The 12,690-nt window shown below is 41.0% G+C and overlaps 1 protein-coding gene across 1 annotated transcript in view; it reads right to left on the bottom strand.

Annotated features, from left to right (window-relative positions):
- The window catches only part of Tmeff2 (transmembrane protein with EGF like and two follistatin like domains 2), a 275,906-nt gene that overhangs the window by 109,391 nt on the left and 153,825 nt on the right, over window positions 1-12,690 (bottom strand). The window lies entirely within an intron of this gene.

Raw genomic sequence — 12,690 nt, 5'->3', positions numbered from 1 at the left:
TTCTGGCTTTCCATAGGCCCTAGTGGAGACAGATACTTGACCACAGGCCACCAAGTTGCTGTGTGAGCTAAGCTTCCCACCGTGAACTGAATGGTGTGTCTCCCATCAAGCCAGACACTTAAACATACACAACAGCACTCCATTAAAAACGGAAGGACTTCGTATGAAACTAGGCGAGGAAAGCACAAGGGAGTAAAGGAGAAGGCGAGTGAGCTGAAGGTTCCTGCCTGCCATGATCTCCTCTCCACCTCCCCCATTTCCCCTGCACCCTGTGCTCAGGGAGCGCTCCCTGTGATGGGCTGACAGAAGGGGGCGAGGTGCAGATTGATGCACAGATGGATGGTTCTGCTACCACCTGCAAGGAAACGATCAAAGCACTCAAGTCTTTGCCTGGGCACTTCTCAAGGAGAGCTGTGAAGGGAGCTATCCCATTGGGTAGAACTTTGAGCAGTGCATCCGGTGATTTACTTTGCTTGGAAGAAATAATGGCAGGATATGTGGTTATACACCAATTCACGACCTGGAGACAAATGCTGGGATAGATGATCAGGAATTTGGATGGAATATGATTAGGACATTGTTGACAAGGACATTTTGGGAAGAAGTATATGCATAGATCTCCCTTAGTAGACAAAACCACATTTTTTTTTTGTTCCCATCAATGTTTACCTAAGGATGATTTTAGCTGATGAAGGTTTTAATAATTGAGTGGTCAGGGTAATGTATTTTGTGAACACCAGTAACCCACCAACTTCTGCAGTTATTCTCTCATTGCCCAGAAGATTGAAAAAGTGACCATGAAGGTCTTCTAGCTGGTCTCAGGAATATGAACTTCCACTCACCAAGACAAGTCAGGCTATAACCCAGTAGTTCTCAACCTGTGGGTCATGACTCCTTTGTGTTGAATGACCGTTTCACAGGGGTGGCCTGACACCATCGGAAAATAAAGACACATTCCAATTCACAACAGTGCAAGAATTTAATCTCTCCACGGCAGAGACAAATACTGAAGCCCCAACATGGCATCATTTTCTGATAATTGATGGCAGTTTGATTAAGTTGATTTGCTTTCTCATGGAAAGAAAGAGCATTTTGTCTCTATTGAAACAGATGCTCCAGATATTGAATTTGCTTCCCTGCATATAGGTTCTCCCCAAAGTATCAGTGGACTGATCCCAAGGCAGGTGGGCTGTATAAGGAAGCATGCTGAGCATGAGCCAGAGAGCAAGTCAGAAAGGTGTCCATAAGCAGCATTCCTCTGGGACTTCGGCCTCAATTCCCGTTTGAGTTCCTGCTCTGTCTTTCTTTAACAATGGATTGTGACCTGGAAATGCAAGCCAAGTAAACCTTGTTCTCCCCAAGTTGCTTCTGTTCAGTCTTTTAACATCTATTCAGAACAACAACCTACAACAGTATTCCAGACTAGATTGCTTCTAGCCAAAATTTTAGAGAAAAAAAAAGTGTGACAATGGATCCATTACTTGTGGAATTCAGCGGCTTTACCATTTTTTTTTTTTTTTTTTTTTTTTTTTTTTTTTTAGGAATCCTGGAGCAGGTGGGTTGAAAGAAGAATGGAAGAGATTTTTGGTGACTCAATGATAATGGTAGCTAGTGGCTAATACTTTGCACTGAGTCAGCATCTACAGATCCCATATTCAGGATCAATGTTCGCAGGATCATGAAACTGGGATGAAAGTCACAGTGTTACTTTTAGTGACTCACCAGCATTTATTTTTCTTAATGTCTTTCAAACTTTATGCTTTGGTGGTCCAGAGGTCTCACCTATAAAAGAATGTGCCAAAAGACACAGTGTTGACCAAAGAAGGGTAAGTTATGGCTGCTAGCTGGTCTCATGCCTCTGAGTCAATAGGTAAAGAAGTGAATTACTACACTACTACAGTGAATGATCCTGGCTGCCAAGGATAAAGTGGGTTAGCACCATAAACTGGAGAAACCGAAGAGGTGATCTCTTAGTACTACCGTATGCTGTGGTTAGTCAGTGAAGTAGCACAACCCCTATCCAGGCAGAACAGCAAACGACTAGTAGCCTCCAGGAAAGGTTTAGTCCCCTTGCTCGGCAAAGAATGATAATCAGCTAGGTACTTGCTGAAGATAAAGAAGTCCAGTGGGAGGAAATGGTTATAAGCACCAATTATGACAGAAATAGGAATGTGACCCTCGTGATTATTTTCTCATTTTGTTTTGCAAAATAGAGTAATATCATACTATCTTCATGGTTTCCAGCTTGTCAACTGCTTGGTCTTGGAGCTATTTATTTATTTATTTATTTATTTATTTATTTATTTATTTATTTATTATTTTTTCAACTAACCCCTTTAACTACCTGCCTATCTGCCTATTTACTTTTATGGTAATTGATTACTCAACTGTTTGGCCTATTGATCTATCGACCTATCTAATAATTATATTTCTCTGAGGAATTGTGAGAAATACGTTGATATGTTAATCAGTGCAGGGCTTTTCTTCTTCCTTCATGTCTTTTTAATCTCTGAATTTGAGCAGCCAAGGCAAATAGTTCTCTTGTATTTTTCCCTCAAAGCAGCCTGCTTTCTGGTGAGAGTAAATCGTTTTCAATCAGAATTAAATGGCATAGTGCTGTACAACATGCTATTCTTATTTTTTTTATTATAACTGATACTTGAATGTTGTATCTGAATGTCATAACATTCCACACTTATGTGGAGATCTATAGTTTTAATAGAAATGTGTCAATATTTTCTAATGTAAAGCTATATTTTTCATTTTAACTTTCTATCCATTGTTGTATACTTCTCCCAGACATACTTACTTCAATATTTGCTGACTATGAGTAAGCCTTTATGGCTATTTTGGACCTCATATTTCTGTTACGACTTCATTCAAAACAATTTTGGTTGAAGAAATGAGCTTAGAGAATGGTATGGACTGTTAAAGGCAGTGAAAAGGCTTCAGTGAATAAAAAAAGAAAGCACCATGGTAAATAATCCACAGATGATCACCCACCCCAAGTCCATTGTCCTCACTTCTTCCGCCTCATTCACAGCTTAGTGAAAAAGGATGAATCGGCTCATCTCTGAGCAATTTTGTTTTTCATTGAGGGGCTAGAGAAATTCATTCTTACTTCTTCCGTTCCTCCCTCCTTGCCTGCGTCTTCCTTCCCCCATCCTTTTTCTTTCCTTCCTGTGTGAAGTATTTAGACCTTCAGCAATACTGACGTCTTGTGTGCGTGTTGAGGTCTGTGAGTTGATGCTGGGTGTCCTCGTCTGTTGCTCTCCATGTTATTTTCTGAGCTAGGGTCACTGAACCCAGTGCTCACCGGGTAGTTAGATTGGAAGGCAGATGAGCTGAGGATCCTCCAATGCCACCTCTCTTAGCTCTAGTGTCACCTTGCCAAGCTTTTACGTCCATGCTGGCAATCTGAACTCGGGTCTTTGTTGGCACAGGAGGCACTTGACCCACTGAGCTACCCCTCGTTTTAATTTTCCAGTTGGGTACTGCATGTAATTTCTTCAGTAATTTAGTAGGGATTACCCACTCTGCTTGGGGCGGGGGCGATATCAGTAATAAATGGATGTGGGCTGCTGAGGACAGTTCACCGATTTGTTGCTTAAATAAGACAACACATGCATTATTACTCTTTGGAATTAACCACTGAAGACCAGCGATAGATTTTCACACAATTTAATGCACCTTTGGGCAGACAGCATCTCAGTAAACCGTGCTGGTCCCTCAGGAAGTCACTGTGTGCACGCTGTCTCTCCTCTTGGAGGACAGCAAACTTTGTCGAACACAGGCTAGGCTTCTACTACCCAGCCAGTATCTTCAAATCGATTTGTTTTGAGTGCTGAAGATTTTGAAAGACCCATCAGAATTGGGTCATTGAAAGTAATTCAGCTCTAATTAAAATGTTATTGTGTGGCCAGCCTTTCTAAAAATCATCGCCATCCTCCTAAAAATAAACCCCTGCTTCATAATTAGATAACAATTTTGAACAGAGATGACTGTGTTGATGTACAAAATGTGTTCAGATTTTTACAAACCACACGGATGCATGGGAAGAAAACATATCAACATATTAGCAGTCATCTTGATAGAGAAGTCATATTACTACAGTGCTTTCATTTGTATTTATTCAAAGTCTCTTTGCCAAATCTATATTTTTACTATAAAAATGGTATGTTAGATAGGGAAATGTGAGACTTTATGTTACATTTTTTTAAGTCCTAATTTAAGAGACATGCCTGGGCAATACTAGCCATATGATGATCGAAACTCAATTATTTTGGACCATATTTATTTTCTACTAAATAATGTTGATTTCTTTTCCCGTATATTTCTTATCATGACTATTCCTACAGCAAAATTTGGACATGTATATTATCTATAGTACCATATATATGTACATATATGGTAAATATCTTCTTTTGGCTCTTGGGAGTGGATAGATAAGCCGATGATCTTTTCCCTAGGTAGCAAGGAACAAAATTAAATTTTGTCCCTGAATTTCTCCTCACTCTGCTCTTTGTACAGTCCTCTGAAACACTGCTGAGTGGTACTCCAGTGGCTGGCACTGAAACACAGGCCAGTTGAGTAGAAGCAGCTTTAAAATGCAGGCTGCGGTGAAAATATGTCTCTTTGAATCCTCCAAGCTAGGAACTGCATTAAACCACACACAAACACAACCATGGTAAGGCTATTCGCTATCCATAAGAATTTAATACCCTTACCTCAAAAAATAAAACAGATTAAAATTACTCAATGTTGAAGGAAAATGAGAAGAAATAATGTGTATAAACCTTCCATTTCCAGTGCAGCATGGTCATTATGGGTATGTTAACTGGTGGGCTTTATTGCCACAGATGCATGAAATTTGTTATTGCATTTTATTATGAGGCATGAAACCCTATGCTAAATACATGATACACATGAGGCATGTGTAGAATATATCTGTGTATATGCACATGTAAATACTCGTTTATGTCATTGACTACAATCCTGAGAAATTTTGAGCAGTAGGGAACATCAAGATATCTCAAGACAGTGTGGCTGGCTCAAATCAAGGCTTTCCCTCCTGTTTTGGGGCTTTCGCAAGTTTTATTTTCCTCTCTGTGTGAACTACAGTTTCCTTTTTTTTAAAAAAAAAACATAAAGTAAGAATTATTGGTGTATTGAAATTCATAAGATTGGTGTAGAAGTTAAAAGACTCCATAAATCTAAATATTTAGGATAGTGTCTTAACACCCAGGAGACACATTTGTGAAACTTCTGTCTCCTCTGAAGAATATAATGAGATGCCTATTTTTATCACCAAGGCTGAGAAACCAGCAACCCCCAAAACTCTAAAAGATATCAAATGTGGGGATTTGTTCACTGCACAGGAAAAGGTAGGCAGTATTATATTGTTTCACTAACATTACAATTAATATCACGCTATCAGGATCACTCTACAGTGAGTCTTTGTAAACGAGAGGGGGAAATTGAGAGAGTTAAGTTAAGAAGAACCACAGTCTGTCTTGAGAAATTTGCTGCCTCTGCTTTGTTGCTATTTACAATTTCTTTGTTTTGACTTACAAAAAAAAAGTTATATGATTTGTACTATGTGGCCAAAATAAACACTGCTAACACAGATAAAACACATGTGAAACTTTAGAATTCATTACTGCTGTAGTTCTCAGTATTCCACACTAGATCCAGTTTCTAGCCGTCATGTTGTAACTGAGTTTAATCACCGTGTGACAGCTAGCAGAGTTGAGTATGGAACCTGGAACAATATCAAGAGACTCCAGAACCTGAGTAAAAAGCCCAGTTCCTTTTGAACCAGGCTAGGTAGGTACTAGAGATTGGCTCTGTTTAAAAATTTCATAAATCACAATCCTTTTTCTTTGCGAGGGTAGGACAGCAACAGGCTTTTAAGTAGCCATGGAATATTTGAAGTGTCCTTACCAAGCCTGATAGCGTCATGTGTGGGATACCTTCCCCCAAGCTCTTGGTCAGAAGTGTCTTGAAGAGCCCCCAAACAATACAGGCTATCACCACTGCTCTTGGTTGCCTACCAGAACTTGGTTGCCTACCAGAACTTGGTGGCTCACCACTGTTGCTGAATATACTAAACACTTTTGGTCACGGGTCATAGAGAAATCATGTTGATAGTGACCAGGACATTTTCTCCATTCTGCTAGCTTTCATAGTACCAGAAGGTGCTTTGCAGGCTTCTGGGCTGGAAAAGTCACCCACAGTCTTACCTATGTGTGAAGCATGTGAGCTACAAATATGACCAGTGTGGCAAGGTACACTCATAGGTGAAATAGTGGGGTGGATGTGATGGGGAGGGAGGGGGAGGGATAGTGATCAGAACTCAATGCAGACAGACAACGGCTTTGGGCTTGGAGTTAAGGCTTGGTTCACAGGGGATAGTGCATATAAATCTGACCACAAAACGAGCTTCTTAAAAAGCCATTTATACGTACAGCAAACACTGGGTTTTCTAAGCTGGACCCGTGATTTCTTTCTTTCTGTTTGATTTTCCTCAATGTCACCACGGGTAAATTCATGTTAGAAGGCAGTCCTAGTCTGGTTTTACCACATTTACAGGTCGGAGGCCAGAGAGCAAAGGAGATCAATAAGAAAGAAGCACTTTAAGGAAAGACTGGATAAACTCAGTTTACCACAAAGTTGCGATTAATAAGCATGATTTTCTTGATTCCATGCACAACCCTATCTGATACTTTCACCCAGAAATCTTGTGCTTGCAGCAGTGGGTCTGCTGTGGATACTGCTCTATATAAATAAAACACTGATGGCCAGTGGCCAGGCAGGAAGTAGGTGGGACAAGGAGAGAGGAGAATTCTGGGAAGTGGAAGGCTGAGGGAGAGACACTGCAGCCACTACCAGGAGAAGCAGCATGTAAAGACTCTGGTAAGCCACCAGCCACGTGGCAAGGTATAGATTTATAGAAATGGGTTAATTTAAGATAAAAGAACAGTTAGCAAGAAGCCTGCCACGGCCATACAGTTTATAAGTGATATAAGCGTCTGAGTGATTATTTTATACGTGGATTGTGGGACTGCGGGGCTTGGGGAACCTGGAGAGAAGCCCTCCAGCAACATGGGTCCGTTCAATTTCAGGCAGCAGTAGTGTTAGAAGAAGGCACTTTCCGTGTTTACTCAGAGCTGTCTTAATTCACCCTCTCAGATTCACACCCCATTGCACCAAAGTCAGCGGGATCTAACGTCTAATTTACTTATACGTATGGTGAACTCCAGTGCCAAGGATCACGCATGGCCATTGCCCTGTTTCAAATATTCATGAGTCTTCATGGCCCAAAATGCATTAAAGGCGGGAAGGATGCCAACAACACATGGTCTCACAGTCTTTCCAGGCATGGGGAGCCTTCTCAGATCGAAGGAGCAGGATGCTAAAGACTTCAGACTAAGCTGTCTTTGTGAGAGACGCTCACAAAAGGAATGCCAACTTGGACACCCTGCCCCAATTACAGAGCAGCCAACAGAGAACACCAGAGGCTCACTCTTGTGACCTGGGGATGTCAGGGCTGCTCCTCTCCTGATTCTTTTACACTGCCATCGATCAGTGGCATTTTATATACACACACGGTGTGGTGTTTCAGTACTGGAAGCATTGTTGATGCTTTCAGAGACCGAAATGAATGGGGACTGAGAAATTAACAGCATTTAAGCCAGTGTAATCTTGCTAATGGAGGCTGTGTGGCATGGGGGCAAGCGTTACAAAAGCAACATTAAAGTGGTGAGGAGCTGTAAAGCAGGCACATAGAGCAAACCCCGGTAATAAGGGAGGCTCTCCCTCCCGTTGTTTGCCAATGGCTACACCTGCTTTTACACCTGTGCTCTTGCTCTTGATCTGGTCCGACGCTCCGGAGATATTAGGCGCTCAGCCAGTTTCACACCCAGCCATCCCTATGATCAGGCCCAGCTATCAACGCGCTTTTTAAAAAATACATTAAATCAAGTATCAACCCCAGGGCTCTGAACTACTTTTGACTGACAGGACCAGCAAAAGTTCCAGGCTAATTACTTCTAAGGACTAGTTCCCACTGCAAGGAGTTCCTACTGACCTACTTTGGACTCTCTGAGATAATTTATCAGGTAAGATAATTAAAGGAATATAAAGCGGTGTCTAAAATGAACCAAGTATCAGAAATATTTGCTGAAATCGTAAGTTCTTATTCCCACTGCTATCAGCTGGTGCTTTATTACTTTGCAATGAGTCAACTTTCTCTTATTTAGAAGCCATTCTTCCTCTGTATAAATTATATTTGCAGGATATATTTGAGAGTCTCTTTGATGTTTAAATATATAAGTTTTGATTTTTTTCAGTGTGGTTGTATAGGGAATGATCTTTTAAGTCCTTCTGTGTTTTTTCCCCTTGAACTCCTCCCACGCAGGAGCAAGGCGTTTCTTTCTCCATGCCAGTGATATCAGTGTTTCTACTGTTCTCAAGTCTTTTTAAAATTCTTCTCTCATATATTATATCCCAATCACAGTTTCCATCCCCTCTTCTCCCCCAGCCTCTCCTCCCCACCTCCCTTCTCCCTCAAATCTACCCCCCTCCTTGAGGGCCTCAGGAAAGAGGAGGCCTCTCAGGACACCAACCAAACACCACACAACAGAACAAGCTACAATAAGGACAGGCACGTGCTTTCACATTGAGGCTGAACTAGGCAACCCAGTAGCAGGAAACGGGTCCCACCAGTAGGCAAAAGAGTCAGAGACAGCCCCCGTTCCCACTGTTAGGAATCCCACAAGAACACCAAGCTACTCAGCCACCAAATATTAATGCAGAGGACCTAGGTCAGACCCCTAGAGACTCCCTGATCTCTGTGAGTCCCCATGAGATCCAGTCAGCTGATTCTGTGGGCCATGTTCTTGTGTTATCCCTGACCTCTCTTGTTCCTACAATCCCTCCTCCCACTCCTCCACAGATTCCTTGAGCTGAAGTCTGTCTTTAATAAAGGACACCTCTATTCCAGCAGTGGGTACTCCATAATGTGGGCAGTTTATCTTGCTTGAGTTTTAACTCTTTCTTTCGGAAGTAGAATTCTTTCTTACACAAAGGTAAATACCCAGAGCTGAAGACATTTTTACAGCAAAGGTCTAGCTTTCATATTGAGATAACTGATTATTTTCTAATTTTCACAGTCTTGATGTTTTCATAAAAAGAAAGAGGCAGGAAAAGAACGTCAAAATAAAACCACAGTACATAACACTTTGTCTACCATTAGATTATAAACCATCTGTTCCCTCAGAACACAAGCTTTAAATATCATGTGACTAGCATCACAGCCTATCAACACCATCTTCTAACTATTATTTCTGACCTCTTATTCCACTTTCTTTTTCCCTGTTTCTTTAATTTTGTTAATTCTTCATTTGCAGTGTGTCTTGCTCCTTAACTCAAAACCCCCTCTAGTTGTGGAGATGTGATCAGCTGACTGCACTGGATTATGGATGCTAACAAAATATTTACCTTCCTCAAGGGAGATCTTTGAGGAACTAGACCCAAGTTCATGGCAGAATGAAAATATTCATAACTTAGACCAGGTTTAAAGAAAGATCAGGATCAATTCTGTCCCTTTGTATATGTGTTCCAGGAATAATGGCATTTGTCATTAGTAATACCTAGTTATTATTTCATAAAGTCACAAAAAAGAAATTTGTATGCATGAAACTGTGTTTTAGTTGATGTCAAAGGAAAGCCTATCACAAAATATTGTGCTGTATTCTTTATTGCTACATAGCCCAGGAAGAATTTTATGTTTGCAAGGGGATCCAGCCATAGTTCCGTCCCAAATCAATAGTGCCAAAGCTCCCCTGTTGTCATGAGGATTCTGCAGAACAGTATGGTCAGATCACTCCCTGCACACTAACTGTCTTACTTTATGGTCTCTCTCATTCCATGCCTACTTAACTTCATTTATTGCTTTGTTCTCATGTCCTTCGGCTGTTTCCAATCTACTGCACGGGCAGAACAAACACAATATGTTAACATACAAAGGTATTTAGGTAAATGAAAATCAATGCACTGGTGTCAGCACAATTCTTTATTGCTTACCTTGGACATTTCAAATACGTTCTATTTGAACATTAACAACTTTCCCTCTGTCTGGGAAGTATAATGATGTTCTTGGCTCCCTGCCCCTGAAGTCTCTAATCTTCACAGCTATGGCCACTTAGTCCCCATCTGGAGGTTCAGGCTTATCCTGAATTTTGGAACCGATCTTGTCTCTAGGCTGGAGCATGTAAGATATCTTAGCCAAAAGTTAACTGATCCAGCATCCAGCCAGCCTTCGTGTTGATTTTATTTTTGACCTTGCAATTTATTATTCCAATTTAAGCTATGTTCCTTCTACCTCTGGTCACCAAGGCTTGGTCATCTAAGTCAGGTTCACTAAGTAGACCTGGTTTAGTCCCTAATTCATTTTCCTGCTTGATGCCCAATTCCTGGAGGCTCTGCCCTGTCCCCCTGTCTCTTTCATTACAAAGCTATTTCTGAAGTCAATTTGTCATGCTGGGGCCTCATGGACAACTGCTAGTTCTTTCTGATGCCGCTAGCCTGGCACATAAATCCTTGAACTTCATTTATACCATGAATCTGAAGTTTGCAATATACAAGAATTAGCACTTTCCTGGCTTGGATGTTTTCCCACTGCCCATTATAAGTATTTTCTGAGTCATCAGCTCTAACCCACAGTCCTTAGGAGTCACTGTGTATACATTGCCTACAATCTGGCAATTTCATTATTCTAGGCAGGGCAGCAAAGAAACATTTTAATTATATCTTTGATTGAATTGTCATGCCAACACCTTCTGCCTACATTCACCTCATACCCCATCTTGTCCCTGCCACTTAAACACTTCAAAAATTAATTTCTTCTCTGTAAAACAAAGTAATCTGTATAGCTATTTTGAAAAAAAAAAACCCGAGAAAAAGTGTGTACAAATGATAAAACACATAGTAAGCAATCCAAAATCCCTAGATAATTGTAGTGGGGAGCTGTTTGAGCCATGCCCTGAAGCACCGTCCCTAGTGAGGCAGCTGCAGCTGTTACACCTGCGCATGACCTTGAGGTACCTGCCCCTGGGGCGTGGCCACAGGGACCCTTAAGACTTGGGATGCACGTATGCTCTCTTTCTTGGATGGTTTTGGATGCTGAGATCTTAGACCAAGCCGTTCAGCATGGGACATAGCTCAGTTTTCCTGGACCCTACAATAAATCTCCTGTGGTTGTGAGTTTACCCCCAAATAAATTCCTTTGATCATTAAATAGACTCCATGGATTTATCCCAATAGGTAATGGTATAATGCCATGTCTTAAATTCTGTACTTGGAGAGTGTTGGTTAAAACTGACCATTATAAAGAGAGATGGGAGAAAGAAAGTTCTTTTAAAATCTTCTGTACCACCAGTACATGCTCTTAACTGCTGAGCCATCTCTCCAGGCCCCCTCTATGTCTATATTTTTTAAAAGGAAAGCAATCGTCAGCTTGAAAAATGATGGGAAACTAGAAATGAAGTCAATGATTCTTTTAGTCAGTCATTTCTTTTAAAGTAGCATTTCCATAAACATTCAAGAAATTTCAGAAAAGTAAAAAAAATAAGTCCCACTTCACTGAAATTTTGATTCATTAAGTTTGGGGTTGAGCTAAAGAGTTGATATGTTTGAAAGAATCTCAAAAGAAATTCTGGTGATCTCCCACATTTGGGACCATGAATTTATCAGCATCAGAATGTTCAGGATGCTCTTAAGAAAGCATGCATCCATTTTCCTGAAGCTGCTTCAGCCAATGCGTGCACCACAGATGCATTCCTAGCTGTCCAGTCGCTGAAGGTGTTTGGTGTCTGGAAAGCCGACTGATGTCTACTTTTATGAATAGACAGTAATTCTGTCTGGTTACATACTGTCCACATGTAAGTGTCTCAGTTTGTTCAGGTGGTGTCTTTTCCTTATTTCTGCATTAAAATGTGTTATAAGTCCCTAATGTTTCACTCCTGCCAAATGTATCCACATTTATTTAAAAAGTGTTCATTTTCTTTAGAGAAACTCTTTCTACTCTTGGAGGCTTTATCAAAATGAGTGTTGATAGCATTTGGTAAATAGTTTTCATATTGAAGAAAACAAATGGTTTTCTGTTTTCATCAAAGAAATGAAGTGCATGTAAAAGAGAAAGAAATGGGGGAGGAAGGGAGTGGAGGATGGGAAGGAGGGAGGGATGGAAGGAGAGAGCAGAGGGAGAAAAGAGAAGAGAGAAAGGGGGAGGTAGAAAGACATGGAGAGAGTTAGGGAGAAGGATGAAGGGAGGAGAAGGGGGAGGAGGAAAGGGAGAGAAGAGGAGGGAAGGGAAAGACTGAATGCTTTTTCCCTATCCAGACACACCAGACTCTGTTTCCTTGGGCTTTATGCACTTTACTAAGTGATCAGACCAGGACCAATGTACGCAGACGGTTGAGAAGGCTAAATATTCCACACCATTCAAAGTAATGCAGACTATCATTGTTCAGCATATCCTTATATGAGAAGATGAATATTCTGTAGAGAAAAGGAGAACCTAATGCTGGAGGGCAGACCAGTGTGTGTGTGTGTGTGTGTGTGTGTGTGTGTGTGTGTGTGTGTACATGTGCACGAGAATGTGTGTGTATTTGGTTTATGTGTCTTGTC

The sequence above is a fragment of the Peromyscus maniculatus genome, chromosome 13, assembly GCF_049852395.1.
Source record: "Peromyscus maniculatus bairdii isolate BWxNUB_F1_BW_parent chromosome 13, HU_Pman_BW_mat_3.1, whole genome shotgun sequence".
NCBI classification, from domain to species: domain Eukaryota; kingdom Metazoa; phylum Chordata; class Mammalia; order Rodentia; family Cricetidae; genus Peromyscus; species Peromyscus maniculatus.
Note: the sequence above shows the minus strand (reverse complement) of the source record. Positions and strands in the feature narration are given on the sequence as shown.